This window comes from Balaenoptera ricei, chromosome 14 (genome assembly GCF_028023285.1).
Source record: "Balaenoptera ricei isolate mBalRic1 chromosome 14, mBalRic1.hap2, whole genome shotgun sequence".
NCBI classification, from domain to species: Eukaryota; Metazoa; Chordata; class Mammalia; order Artiodactyla; family Balaenopteridae; genus Balaenoptera; species Balaenoptera ricei.
In genome coordinates, this window is record NC_082652.1 from 12,413,239 (window position 1) to 12,426,985 (window position 13,747).

The window sequence follows — 13,747 nt, forward strand, 5'->3', positions numbered from 1 at the left end:
GGACACTGACAGGTGGTACAAGAGCCCAAAGGTGGGGTAAGGGCAGGGGCAGGTGAAGGGGGTGGGGCTGGGGAAGAAGTATTCTCATGTCATTTTCAACATATGCTTTAAAACTTATTGTGGAACATGAGATAAGAGTTCACACCCTAAGGAAACTCCGCAGTCCAGAGAGGCCACCCAGGGGAATAGGCAGAGCCTGGGCCAGAGGTCCTAACCTAGAAAGATCCAAAGAAATCTGGGTATTGAATTCGGTCCTGGTCCAGTCGGTCAGTCCCATATCAATGGACCACCTGCAGCAAGAGACGGTCGGAACCCAGGTCACGGCAGAGCTGCTTCCTTCACGTGGCACAGTTCAGACGATTCCTGGCCTCACTGTGACCCACTGAAAACCTCCTGAATCCCTTAATCTGGAATGTGATTGTTCAAATGTGGACTGAGCTGGGGTTTTTCTTTGACCACCTACAAAACTGGATTTACCCTGTAAATTAATAACACACTGAGAGGATGCTTAAGAGAGTAACTCTGCGTCCATTAGAAGAACTCATCTGCAACTCAATAATTGATAAGTTTATTATAAACCCACTCTCTAACACAGTGCCTTATAGACTGAAGTGCTGGGTAAATTAAAAAATCATATTCATCTACGTATTGAATAAAAAGCAAAAGCCCTTTACTTTGTAATACTGTTAGTTTAAGCTGCTATGTGTACTTGAAAACAATAAAATGTCTTAAATATTGTGAAATTCAAACTCACTCAGGCCATTTTTCTGTGTGCCCTCTTCTCCTACCCTCTATCAAACCAACACCATCTGTCTCAACTGTCTGGATATATACACATGGAAAGCCTGCAGCCTATTCTACAGTGTTACTGTTCTGATTATAGAGCAAAGGTAAACATTTCCAATAGGCCCCGGTGATCTTCATTAACTGAAAAACGAGCTGATTTTTAACCCTAACAAACTAGTTGCTGCTCATCTGGCACAAAGAAACCAAAGCCACCGTATTCAAAGAGTGAAATAAATGCCAAGATCAACTCCAAGTTCACACTCTCCCATGGGTATGGAACGGTAAACCCGGATGGAAATCCCACATAAATAATCAGGAAAGCCATTAGAAAAATTAGGCCCTATATAAAATTCTAAGCTTAATTCAAAAGACAAATGAGGGCTTCCCTGGTGGCACGGTGGTTAAGAATCCGCCTGCCAACGCAGGGAATACGGGTTCAAGCCCTGGTCCGGGAAGATCCCACATGCCGCGGAGCAACTAAGCCTGGGCGCCATGGCTACTGAGCCTGCGCTCTAGAGCCCATGAGCCACAACTACTGAGCCATAGCGCCACAACTACTGAAGCCCACGCACCTAGAGCCCATGCTCCGCAACAAGAGAAGCCACCGCAATGAGAAGCCTGCACACCGCAACAAAGAGTAGCCCCTGCTCGCTGCAACTAGAGAAAGCCCGCGTGCAGCAACGAAGACCCAATGCAGCCAAAAATTAATTAATTAATTAAATTTTTTTTTAAAAAAAAGACACATGAGAAAAAAGGAAATGATCATCATATATGTCAATGTAATGGTCTTGTAAAAACTTGCTCAGTGCTTCTAGAATTCTGATCAATGTTTTTAGAAATTAGAAAATGATACGAGTGTCATGATATACAAAAACTACGCCAGTGTGAGCCAAGACAAAAGATACTTAAGACACAGTGCCAGCCCTCTCCAATGAGGCTCCACATCTCAAAGTGACCATACACAAAGTGACTCAGCATTCACATTAACTTAACTGCATTCATCCTGCAAGAAGTTGAATTCCCCCAGCCCTTCCTGTTCTAAATGCATTCTTGTAAAACAACTCTCAGGAAAATGAATCCTAGCAGGTATGGCTTTAGCACAGCTCCCACACCAGCCCACGGCACCTATGCTCCAGCCCGCCTAGACCACCCCAGCACTGCTTCCTGGCCCCCCAGAAACCCTCCTCCAGGCCTGGTGCCTCTGCCTGGACTGCCCCCTTGCCCAGGCTTTCCTGATCAACTCTGACCTGACCCCAAAGCTGGTGGGGATAGGGAGGTGAAGGAGGCACCTAACAAGTCCTGAGCACCAGCCATAAGCACATTACCTCCTTTCCCCAGGTATTCTCCCATTTCCAAACGGGAAGCCTAAGGCATGTAAGCAACTTGCCTAAGGATTATCTGACTCCAAGTCCCCAATGGTTATACCACTACCCGACTTAGCTGAAAATACTTTTCCCTATATTCACTTTCTATAACTTCCATCACTCCCTCCCAGGAGCAGCTCAGGATCGCTGGAGATCCTGAAGCACTCTTAGCTTCTACAAGAAGTGGCAGCGTTCTAAGAAATAGTTTTTGCAGAATCATCCATCATGGTTGTAGAGAATATCAGAGGTGGTCAGGTCCTCAAAGGTCTCTAAGTCAGAGACGTTGTCTTGAGAAGCCGTTGGGGCTCTATGGAGGCATTTCAGGGTTTTCACAACATGTGAAAACTATTATCAACAATATACTAACAATTATATCAATTATTGATACATTCCATTTATTTTTTTTATACAGCAGGTTCTTATTAGTCATCCATTTTATACACATCAGTGTATACATGTCAATCCCAATTTCCCAAATCATCCCACCACCACCACCCCTCCACTTTCCCCCCTTGGTGTCCGTACGTTTGTTCTCTACATCTGTGTCTCTATTTCTGCCCTGCAAACTGGTTCATCTGTACCATTTTTCCAGATTCCACATATATGCGTTAACATACGATATGTGTGTTTCTCTTTCTGACTTACTTCAGTCTGTATGACAGTCTCTAGGTCCATCCATGTCTCTACAAATGACCCAATTTCGTTCCTTTTAATGGCTGAGTAATACTGCATTGTATATATGTACCACATCTTCTTTATCCATTTGTCTGTTAATGGGCATTTAGGTTGCTTCCATGACCTAGCTATTGTAAGTAGTGCAGCAGTGAACATTGGGGTGCATGTGTCTTTTTGAATTATGGTTTTCTCTGGGTATGTGCCCAGTAGTGAGACTGCTGGGTCATATGGTACTTCTATTTTTACTTTTTTAAGGAACCTCCATACTGTTCTCCATAGTGGCTGTTATCGATTTACATTCCGACTAACAGTGCAAGAGGGTTCCCTTTCTCCACACCCTCTCCAGCATTTGTTTGTAGATTTTCTGATGATGCCCATTCTAACTGGTGTGAGGTGATACTTCATTGTAGTTTTGATTCGCATTTCTCTAATAGTTAGTGATGTTGAGCAGCTTTCAATGTGCCTCTTGGCCATCTGTATGTCTTCTTTGGAGAAATGTCTATTTAGGTCTTCTGCCCATTTTCTCATTGGGTTGTTTCTTTTTTTAATATTGAGCTGCATGAGCTGTTTGTATATTTTGGAGATTAGTCCTTTGTCCATTGATTCGCTTGCAAACATTTTCTCCCATTCTGAGGGTTCTCTTTTCATCTTGTTTATAGTTTCCTTTGCTGTGCAAAAGCTTTTAAGTTTCATTAGGTCCCATTTGTTTATTTTTGTTTTTATTTCCATTTCTCTAGGAGGTGGGTCAAAAAGGATCTTGCTGTGATTTATGTCATAAAGTGTTCTGCCTATGTTTTCCTATAAGAGTTTGATAGTGTCTGGCCTTACATTTAGGTCTTTAAAACATTCTGAGTTTATTTTTTTGTATGGTGTTAGGGAGTGTTCTAATTTCATTCTTTTACATGTAGCTGTCCAGTTTTCCCAGCACCACTTATTGAAGACACTGTCTTTTCTCCATTGTATATCCTTGCCTCCTTTGTGTCATAGATTTGTTGACTATAGGTGTGTAGGTTTATCTCTGGGCTTTCTATCCTGTTCCACTGATCTATATTTCTGTTTTTGTGCCAGGACCATATTGTCTTGATTACTGTAGCTTTGTAGTATAGTCTGAAGTGAGGGAGTCTGATTCCTCCAGCTCCGTTTTTTTCCCTCAAGACTGCTTTGGCTATTTGGGGTCTTGTATCTCCATACAAATTTTAAGATTTTTTTTGTTCTAGTTCTGTAAAAAATGCCATTGGTAATTTGATAGGGATTGCATTGAATCTGTAGATTGCTTTGGGTAGTATAGTCATTTTCACAATGTTGATTCTTCCAATCCAAGAACATGGTACATCTCTCCATCTGTCTGTGTCATCTTTGATTTCCTTCATCAGTGTCTTATGGTTTTCTGAGTACAGGTCTTTTACCTCCTTAGGTGGGTTTATTCCTAGGTATTTTATTCTTTTTGTTGCAATGGTGAATGGGATTGTTTCCTTAATTTCTCTTTCTGATCTTTCGTTGTTAGTATATAGGAATGCAAGAGATTTCTGTGGATTAATTTTGTATCCTGCTACTTTACCAAATTCATTGATTAGCTCTAGTAGTTTTCTGGTGGCAGTTTTAGGATTCTCTATGTATAGTATCATGTCATCTGCAAACAGTGACAGTTTTACTTCTTCTTTTCCAATTTGTATTCCTCTTATTTCTTCTTCTTCTCTGATTGCCGTGGCTAGGACTTCCAAAACTATGTTGAATAACAGTGGCCAGAGTGCACATCCTTGTCTTCTTCCTCATCTTAGAGGAAATGCTTTCAGTTTTTCACCATTGAGAAGGATGTCTGCTGTGGGTTTGTCATATATGGCCTTTATTATGTTGAGGTAGGTTCCCTCTACACCCACTTTCTGTAGAGTTTTTTTTATCATAAATGGGTGTTGAATTTTGTCAAAAGCTTTTTCTGCATCTATTGAGATGATCATATGGTTTTTCTTCTTCAATTTGTTTATATGGTGTATCACATTGATTTGTGTATATTGAAGAATCCTTGCAACCCTGGGATAAATCCCACTTAATCATGGTGTATGATCCTTTTAATGTGTTGTTGGATTCTGTTTGCTAGGATTTTGTTGAGGATTTTTGCATCTATATTCATCAGTGATATTGGTCTGTAATTATCTCTTTTTGTAGTATCTCTGTCTGGTTTTGGTATCAGGGTGATGGTGGCCTCACAGAATGAGTTTGGGAGTGTTCCTTCCTCTGCAATTTTTTGGAAGAGTTTGAGAAGGATGGGTGTTAGCTCGTCTCTAAATGTTTGATGGAATTCACCTGTGAAGCCAGCTGGTCCTGGACTTTTGTTTGCTGGAAGATTTTTAATCACCATTTAAATTTCATTACTTGTGATTGGTCTGTTCATATTTTCTGTTTCTTCCTGGTTCAGTCTTGGAAGGTTATACCTTTCTAAGAATTTGTCCATTTCTTCCAGGTTGTCCATTTTATTGTCATAGAGTTGCTTGTAGTAGTCTCTTAGGATGCTTTGTATTTCTGCGGTGTCTGTTGTAACTTCTTTTTCATTTCTAATTTTATTGATTTGAGTCCTCTCCCTCTTTTTCTTGATGAGTCTGGCTAATGCTTTACCAATTTTGTTTATCTTCTCAAAGAACCAGCTTTTACTTTTATTGATCTTTGCTACTGTTTTCTTTGTTTCTATTTCATTTATTTCTGCTCTGATCTTTATGACTTCTTTCCTCCTCCTAACTTTGGGTTTTGTGTGTTCTTCTTTCTCTAGTTCCTTTAGGTGTAAGTGGAGATTGTTTATTTGAGATTTTTCTTGTTTCTTTAGGTAGGCTTGTATAGCTATAAACTTCCCTCTTAGAACCGCTTTCGCTGCATCCCATAGGTTTTGGGTCGTCGTGTTTTCATTGTCATTTGTCTCTAGGTATTTTTTTATTTCCTCTTTGATTTCTTCAGTGATCTCTTGGTTATTTAGTAACGTATTGTTTAGCCTCCATGTGTTTGTCTTTTTTACGTTTTTTTCCCTGTAATTCATTTCTAATCTCATAGCATTGTGGTCAGAAAAGATGCTTGATATGATTTCAATTTTCTTAAATTTACTGAGGCTTGATTTGTGACCCAAGATGTGATCTATCCTGGAGAATGTTCCGTACGCACTTGAGAAGAACGTGTAATCTGCTGTTTTTGGATGGAATGTCCTATATATATCAATTAAATCTATCTGGTCTATTGTGTCATTTAAAGCTTCTGTTTCCTTATTTATTTTCATTTTGGATGATCTGTCCATTGGTGTAAGTGAGGTGTTAAAAGTCCCCCACTATTATTGTGTTACTGTCGATTTCCTCTTTTATAGCTGTTAGCAGTTGCCTTATGTATTGAGGTGCTCCTATGTTGGGTGCATATACATTTATAATTGTTATATCTTCTTCTTGGATTGATCCCTTGATCATTATGTAGTGTCCTTCCTTGTCTCTTGTAACATTCTTTATTTTAAAGTCTATTTTATCTGATATGAGTATAGCTACTCCAGCTTTCTTTTGATTTCCATTTGCATGGAATATCTTTTTCCATCCCCTCACTTTCAGTCTGTATGTGTCCCTAGGTCTAAAGTGGGTCTCTTGTAGACAGCATATATACGGGTCTTGTTTTTGTATCCATTCAGCCAGTCTATGTCTTTTGGTTGGGGCATTTAATCCATTCACGTTTAAGGTAATTATCGATATGTATGTTCCTATGACCATTTTCTTAATTGTTTTGGGTTTGTTTTTGTAGGTCCTTTACTTCACTTGTGTTTCCCACTTAGAGAAGTTCCTTTAGCATTTGTTGTAGAGCTGGTTTGGTGGTGCTGAATTCCCTTAGCTTTTGCTTGTCTGTAAAGCTTTTGATTTCTCCATCAAATCTAAATGAGATCCTTGCCGGGTAGAGTAATCTTGGTTGTAGGTTCTTCCCTTTCATCACTTTAAATATATCATGCCACTCCCTTCTGGCTTGCAGAGTTTCTGCTGAGAAATCAGCTGTTAACCTTATGGGAGTTCCCTTGTATGTTATTTGTCGTTTTTCCCTTGCTGCTTTCAATAATTTTTCTTTGTCTTTAATTTTTGCCACTTTGATTACTATGTGTCTCGGCGTGTTTCTCCTTGGGTTTATCCTGTATGGGACTCTCTGCACTTCCTGGACTTGGGTGGCTATTTCCTTTCCCATGTTAGGGAAGTTTTCGACTATAATCTCTTCAAATATTTTCTCTGGTCCTTTCTCTCTCTCTTCACCTTCTGGGACTCCTATAATGCGAATGTTGTTGCGTTTAATGTTGTCCCAGAGGTCTCTTAAGCTGTCTTCATTTCTTTTCATTCTTTTTTCTTTAGTCTGTTCCGCAGCAGTGAATTCCACCATTCTGTCTTCCAGGTCACTTATCCGTTCTTCTGCCTCAGTTATTCTGCTATTGATTCCTTCTAGTGTAGTTTTCATTTCAGTTATTGTATTGGTCATGTCTGTTTGTTCTTTAATTCTTCTAGGTCTTTGTTAAACATTTCTTGCATCTTCTTGATCTTTGCCTCCATTCTTTTCCCGAGGTCCTGGATCATCTTCACTATCATTATCCTCACTTCTTTTTCTGGAAGGTTGCCTATCTCCACTTCATTTAGTTGTTTTTCTGGGGTTTTATCTTGTTCCTTCATCTGATACATAGTCATCTGCCTTTTCATTTTGTCTGTCTTTCTGTGAATGCAGTTTTCGTTCCACAGGCTGCAGGATTGTAGTTCTTCTTGCTCCTGCTGTCTGCCCTCTGGTGGATGAGGCCATCTAAGACCTTGTGCAAGCTTCCTGATGGGAGGGAGTGGTGGTGGGTAGAGCTGGGTGTTGCTCTGGTGGGCAGAGCTCTCAGTAAAACTTTAATCTGATTGTTTGCGGATGGGTGGGGCTGAGTTCCCTCCCTCCTGGTTGTTTGGCCTGAGATGACCCAGCACTGGAGCCTACAGGCTCTTTGGTGGGGTTAATGGCAGACTCCAGGAGGGCTCATGCCAAGGAGTACTTCCCAGAACTTCTGCTGCCAGTGTCCTTGTCCCCGTGGTGAGCCACAGCCGCCCCCCACCTCTGCAGGAGACCCTCCAACACCAGCAGGTGCGTCTGGTTCAGTCTCCTATGGGGGTCACTGCTCCTTCCCCCTGGGTCCTGACACACATGCTATTTTGTGTGTGCTCTCCAAGAGTGCAGTCTCTTTTTCCTCCAGTCATGTCGAAGTCCTGCAATCAAATCCTGCTAGCCTTCAAAGTCTGATTCTCTGGGAATTCCTCCTCCCGTTGCTGGACCCCCAGGTTGGGAAGCCTGACGTGGGCCTCAGAACCTTCACTCAAGTGGATGGACTTCTGTGGTATAAGTGTTCTCCAGTTTGTGAGTCACCCACCTAGCAGTTATGGGACTTGATTTTATTGTGATTGCGCCCCTCCTACCTTCTCACTGCAGCTTCTCCTTTGTCTTTGGATGTGGGGTAACTTTTTGGTGAGTTCCAGTGTCTTCCTGTCGATGACTCTTCAGCAGTTAGTTGTGATTCCGGTGCTCTCGCAAGAGGGAGTAAGCGCATGTCCTTCTACTACGCCACCTTGAACCAATCTCTTACCACTGATACATTTTAATATTAAAACATGTACAAAGTGCACATGAATATTCAATCCTCATCTACGTATTTACCTGTGTAACTTTTCAGTACTTTGGAATTCAGCAAATTAACCGTGAAGGTCTCCCTACGACCTCATGTCCATCTCAACGTGGAGAAAACCACCTCTGTATCACTAAGCTGCTGTTAAAGCCCACGAGGAGGTAAGCCCCGACGTGGATGTCACGTTTGAGACATCCCTGTTTGCAGCACGGTCAGATATCCAGCAAATAGTGTGTGTTCAGTGAGTAGTCGTTCACAATGACAGCAACGTTAGCAACAAAAGTGGACCCTTTGGTAGTCAACATCACTCAACAACCCAGAAAACTGGTCTCCAAGAGCTATTTTCTTAAACTTTTCCAAGCAGAAAGTAAATAAATATGAAAAATGTTAAAGGTTTAAGGTGAAAGTGAAGAGGAAATGAGACACTTATTTACTTTGTGAACTTTCAACTTCAAATTATTCATCCTGCTTGTAAAATACAGTTTTTAGTTCTCCTCTGGAATGGAACCTTGAACAAAAGGAAAGATGGATTTCATATTCTGGTGTAGGTATGGAGAATGGTGCCAGAATCCACGAGCCTTTGATCCCAAAGGCTCTTCCAGATAGGTATTTCAACTTGTGACGAGTGCAATAACCAATCCAGAGTCTTTTCACGTCCGCGAACAGGGAATGATTATCCTAGGAGACGTTAGCAATTATTTTCCAGCGTGATGTAAGCTGAGGCAGCAGCGCCAAGCCAGTGTCCTTGTCAAACACACCCCAGCCTCCTGGATTACTTCACTCACGTCACCCTGATTAGGATGCGCGCCGTGTGCTGCTAAATACAATCTGCCACCGAATGCCAAGCACTTCAGAACTAAATTAGGAAATATGTCCAAATACACAGAATGATGCTGAGAGCTGTAAGTGGGTCTCTCTCTTCCTTTATGAGGCATGAGACTCATCGTCAACATAATGCTCTTAAATGAGGCAATTCTATCTCCTAACCCTCCACCTCTGAGAGCAAAATTTAATTCAGGCAGCAAAAGAAAGAATAAAGATGATCAGCATCATAAAAACGTTTTCATGGGTGGAAGTATTTTTGACAGATTCAGGAAGTATGAGACTAAAAACAAATTTTAAAGGGCTATTTGGGCACAAAGGGCCACATTAACAGAGTTGACACTGATCTTTGCCCTGCAACATGATGAAGAGATGAGGCCAGAGCAACTGCTGTTCCATTTGTTTTCTTTTACAATCATATGCCACTTAGCAATGACTACCTTTAAGATCATTTATGCCACTGAAGTATGAGAACCCAAGAATGCAACGTCAACACTTAAGAGTCCATTTTCATCTAAAAGACCTTCAAGCAGCCCTTCTCACCACATACCCCTTGCCCACAAAGACACAGGAATTGATGAAAAAGTACCAAACAACTTCCTGCCCAATCATTCCTGCCAGCAATAAGCATGGCCCTTAGGAGATCCCATTAGAGAAGTAACAGGAGAGCAATGGGTTCCTCAACCCATTTCAGAAACTCTCAGCTCCCCAGTAGCCTCCAAGGATAGACCAGCTCAACACGACTCCACAGGTAAAGGAAAAAGCTTAAACCACCTAACCGCTTAAAGAATCAAGGAACGTGGGTGCTGGACAGGAGACCAAAAGTCACATGTCCAACCCTCCTCATTTTACAAAAAAGAGGCAGGTGAGCCTACTGTCTTTAAAGAACCATGGGCTCTCCCTCAAATGGTAGCAAACAAGCTGAGAAGGGGCACATATCAGTGTGTGTTGTAGCTCTGTCCACCCTAATGGTGGTCTGATAAGGCTGTCAGTCCCACTGCACTGATTCTAGGTGAAGCATGGGATTCTAGATGAAGCATGGGATTCTAGATGAGGTCATTCATCCTCAAAGCAGAGAGCTACAAAATAAATGAAGGCAGGACCAAACAGAGCTCTGTTTACTCCTTCTGGCCTCATTTTGTTGTGACCCTTCTGTAAAGCCTGTGAGAGGAAAGATGTTAAGGAACTGCTAGGAGAATGGGATGCACTGCCACCCTCCACTTTCCAAGGAACACCTAATATAGAGGGCAACAGCTATCAAAATCATGAAGGCACAGCCCCCTCTGACCCAGCAAGTCTTTACTTTGAGGAACTAATCCTACAAATACGTTCATGTGGACCAAGTGTTGTTCACAATAGCAAAAGACTGGGAGCAAGCTAACATCCATCAATAGGGGGTAGGGTCGCAGAATTACTTAAGGTACAACTACAAGGTGCAATATCACAAAATCGCAAAAAATAAAAAAACCTATCAGGAAGTTCTTTATTATGTTATAAGAAATGATGAAATGATCTCCAAGAGATTCTGTTGCACAAAAAAGCAAGATGCAGGACAAAAATAGAGTATTTTACTATTTCTATTTTTTAGAAAGAGGGGATTGAGGGCATGTATGGACAATTTGCTTACATATGCATAAAACATCTCTGGAAGGATGTGCAAGACACTGGCAACACTGATTTAGCTGCTCCGGGAAGAGAAACTGGGTGGCGGGTTGAAAAGAGTGGGAAGGAGTCATCCCACTGCACACCCTCCCTTTCACGTCTTTTGATTTCTGAAGCAGGTGAATGCATTACCTAGTCAAAAAATACTTTCTTTTTTTTTTTTTTTTTAAGATGTTTAAAGATCTGCTCTTTTAAGAAAGAGTGCAAACAGATAATAGCTTTTTTTTGCCTACAACTTTACTTGGCCAAAGAACATGCTGGCAAACCCAAGCATGGCCCCTAATGTACCCGAGCACTAACACTTTCTCTGAGCCTTCCTACCAGAGCTGGAAATGACTGAACCAGCTGTATTCACAAGCTTTTTCTTAAGATTAAATGGATAAATTTCTGCTAAGTTACTTGGTTTCATTTCCTTAGAAAACTATGTATGTTTACTAACAGAGCTAAGTTACTTGACAAATACCCATCTGCTGAAATCTGTGCACAATGTTGTTTTAATGCTCCGATGCCAGGACACGACTGGTGCTCTGTAACTCTCTGTGATAAATACATGACAGGTTGACTAGTAGATATGTGAATGGATGAGTCTGAACCATTATTACTGATGCTCAGACAGCTGTGGTGCCTATAAAATGCTAATGTGATCATCATATGGTGTAAAGACATTCTCCAAGTAAACAAAAGTAACACTGCGGAAATACTCCTACAGGTCAGGGAAATTTCAGTTCCTGACGAAAATTCTATTACCAACATTTGAACTTCATGTCTGCTTTTTTTTTTTTTTTTTAATATTTATTTATTTGGTTGCACCAGGTCTTAGTTGCGGCAGGCGGACTCCTTAGTTGTGGCTCGAGGGTTCCTTAGTTGTGGCTTGTGGCATGTATGTGGGATCTAGTTCCCTGACCAGGGCTCGAACCTGTGTCCCCTGCATTGGCAGGCGGACTCTTAACCACTGCGCCACCAGGGAAGTCCCCATGTCTGCTTTTATCACAGTTAATCAACAGTGGACTCTAGCTAACCCCCAGTTCTGTATCAGGTACAAAAGAAGATAAACCAGACTCTCTGTTCTCATAAAGCCTTCATCTGAACCCTAAACATACAGGCCCAGAGGCACAGACACAAACCCTCACGTGGACACAGCTCCAGGCAAACTCTACTGCTCTCAGTCTCATACCAACCTAGTAAAACGTGCTGCCAGGCCGGACAGAGACTGACAGGACCAAAGCGTGGAGCTCACAAGCAAGGTGACACAGAGCCTGCACATGAGACTTAAGAATTATGACAGTACATTATGGGATGGCAGGATGCTACTAAAATCTCACAGAGCCACCCATTACATGGCTTAATTCACACAGAAATGCTGGTTTTTCTGAGGAAGCAGAAAATCCATTAAACGTAATCAGATAGAAAGTCCTACCTCTGCAAAAATAAGGGAAGTTTCACAGTTAAAGCTTGGCTTCCCTCACGTTCAAGTGGGTGGCGTTCATGCTGGAAAAGCATCTCAATGCAGAGTTATCACCAGCACTACTAACAACAACCCACCCACCCACACAAGTGTTTGAAGGTTTGGTGGTGTACTCACAAAATATTTGGATGACTAAATGCTACTGTCAGATTTCAAAGAGGCACTTAAACACATTCTTGTAGCAAATTTACTTCCACTCTTAATTTTAAAACACCAATGAAAACTACCCGTTAACAAGTTATTAGAGGGACTATAAACTTTTAAAAATGAATTTTCATCAAACTAACATAAGAATCAGCTAATTATTATAATTAATGCTTTTTAATTGGGTTGGAAATATTGAGAGGCATCCAAAAAAGTGCCTACTTACATCAACACCTAAAGGATGCTCCCGGTCTAATTTTGTGCTGAGCTATCCCTTTAACTGGTTTCTCAAATATATCCACTGCAATTGTATCACTACAGAAATAGATCCACTCAGGTAAGTCAAAGAGAAATAGGACCTGTTAGATGAAAAGTTTATTAAAAATATGAAAAATTTAAACCAGGCTAGGATTAAATAAACTATCACCTCACTACACTGAGAACTCGAGAAATAAGTGAGATAACTGAAACTTGAAAGCATGATGGATGAAAAATTAGAAAGCAAACAGTCTCTCTCCTCTCATCAAATGAGCTCACCAGGGATCAGAAAAGAAAGTGTTTTCAAAGGCTAAGAAAGGAAACTGCCTTAGGAAACCAATTGCTGTCCCTTTCCCCCCACTTCCTGGGAAGACAAAACACAGGAATTATATCATCACAGACTTTCCAGCTAAGATATGCTGAATATACTCCAGCAAAGCAGGCCAACTTGAGCACAAAGGGATCCCTTCTCACAGTGAGACTAAACTAAGCCACATGTATTTTCTACAGCTTTATGTATCTTCCTGGTTGAAGAATATATAATTGGAATCCATGTTGCAAAGCCAGTGAACACCTAGATAGGTGAGATTTGACCTTACAGGTGACTACATAGGAGAAACAAGATGTAAAAATCACAACCAGAGGCTAGACTCAAACTATGAGTGCTAGAAAGAACAGGAAGCACACAGTGATCGCTAACTCTCCAATGCCAGGTACTATGCTTAAAGCTTTACACGTATGTTTTCATTTAATCCTACAATTCTATGAAGTAGGTACCATTATGAACTCCCTTTTACAAATGAGGGAACTGAGGCATAATGAGGGTTAAGCAACCTGTTTAAGGTCACACAGGGTAGCAGGTGGTAGGGCTGGAGCTGGAACACAGACGGTGTGCATCCAGAGACTGGCTCTTTTCCAGGTCACAACACTGCT

The 13,747-nt window shown here is 41.3% G+C and overlaps 1 protein-coding gene across 1 annotated transcript in view; it reads right to left on the reverse strand.

Annotated features, from left to right (window-relative positions):
- FBXW8 (F-box and WD repeat domain containing 8) overlaps window positions 1–13,747 on the reverse strand; it is a 124,250-nt gene that overhangs the window by 37,158 nt on the left and 73,345 nt on the right. The gene's annotated exons all lie outside the window — the stretch shown is intronic.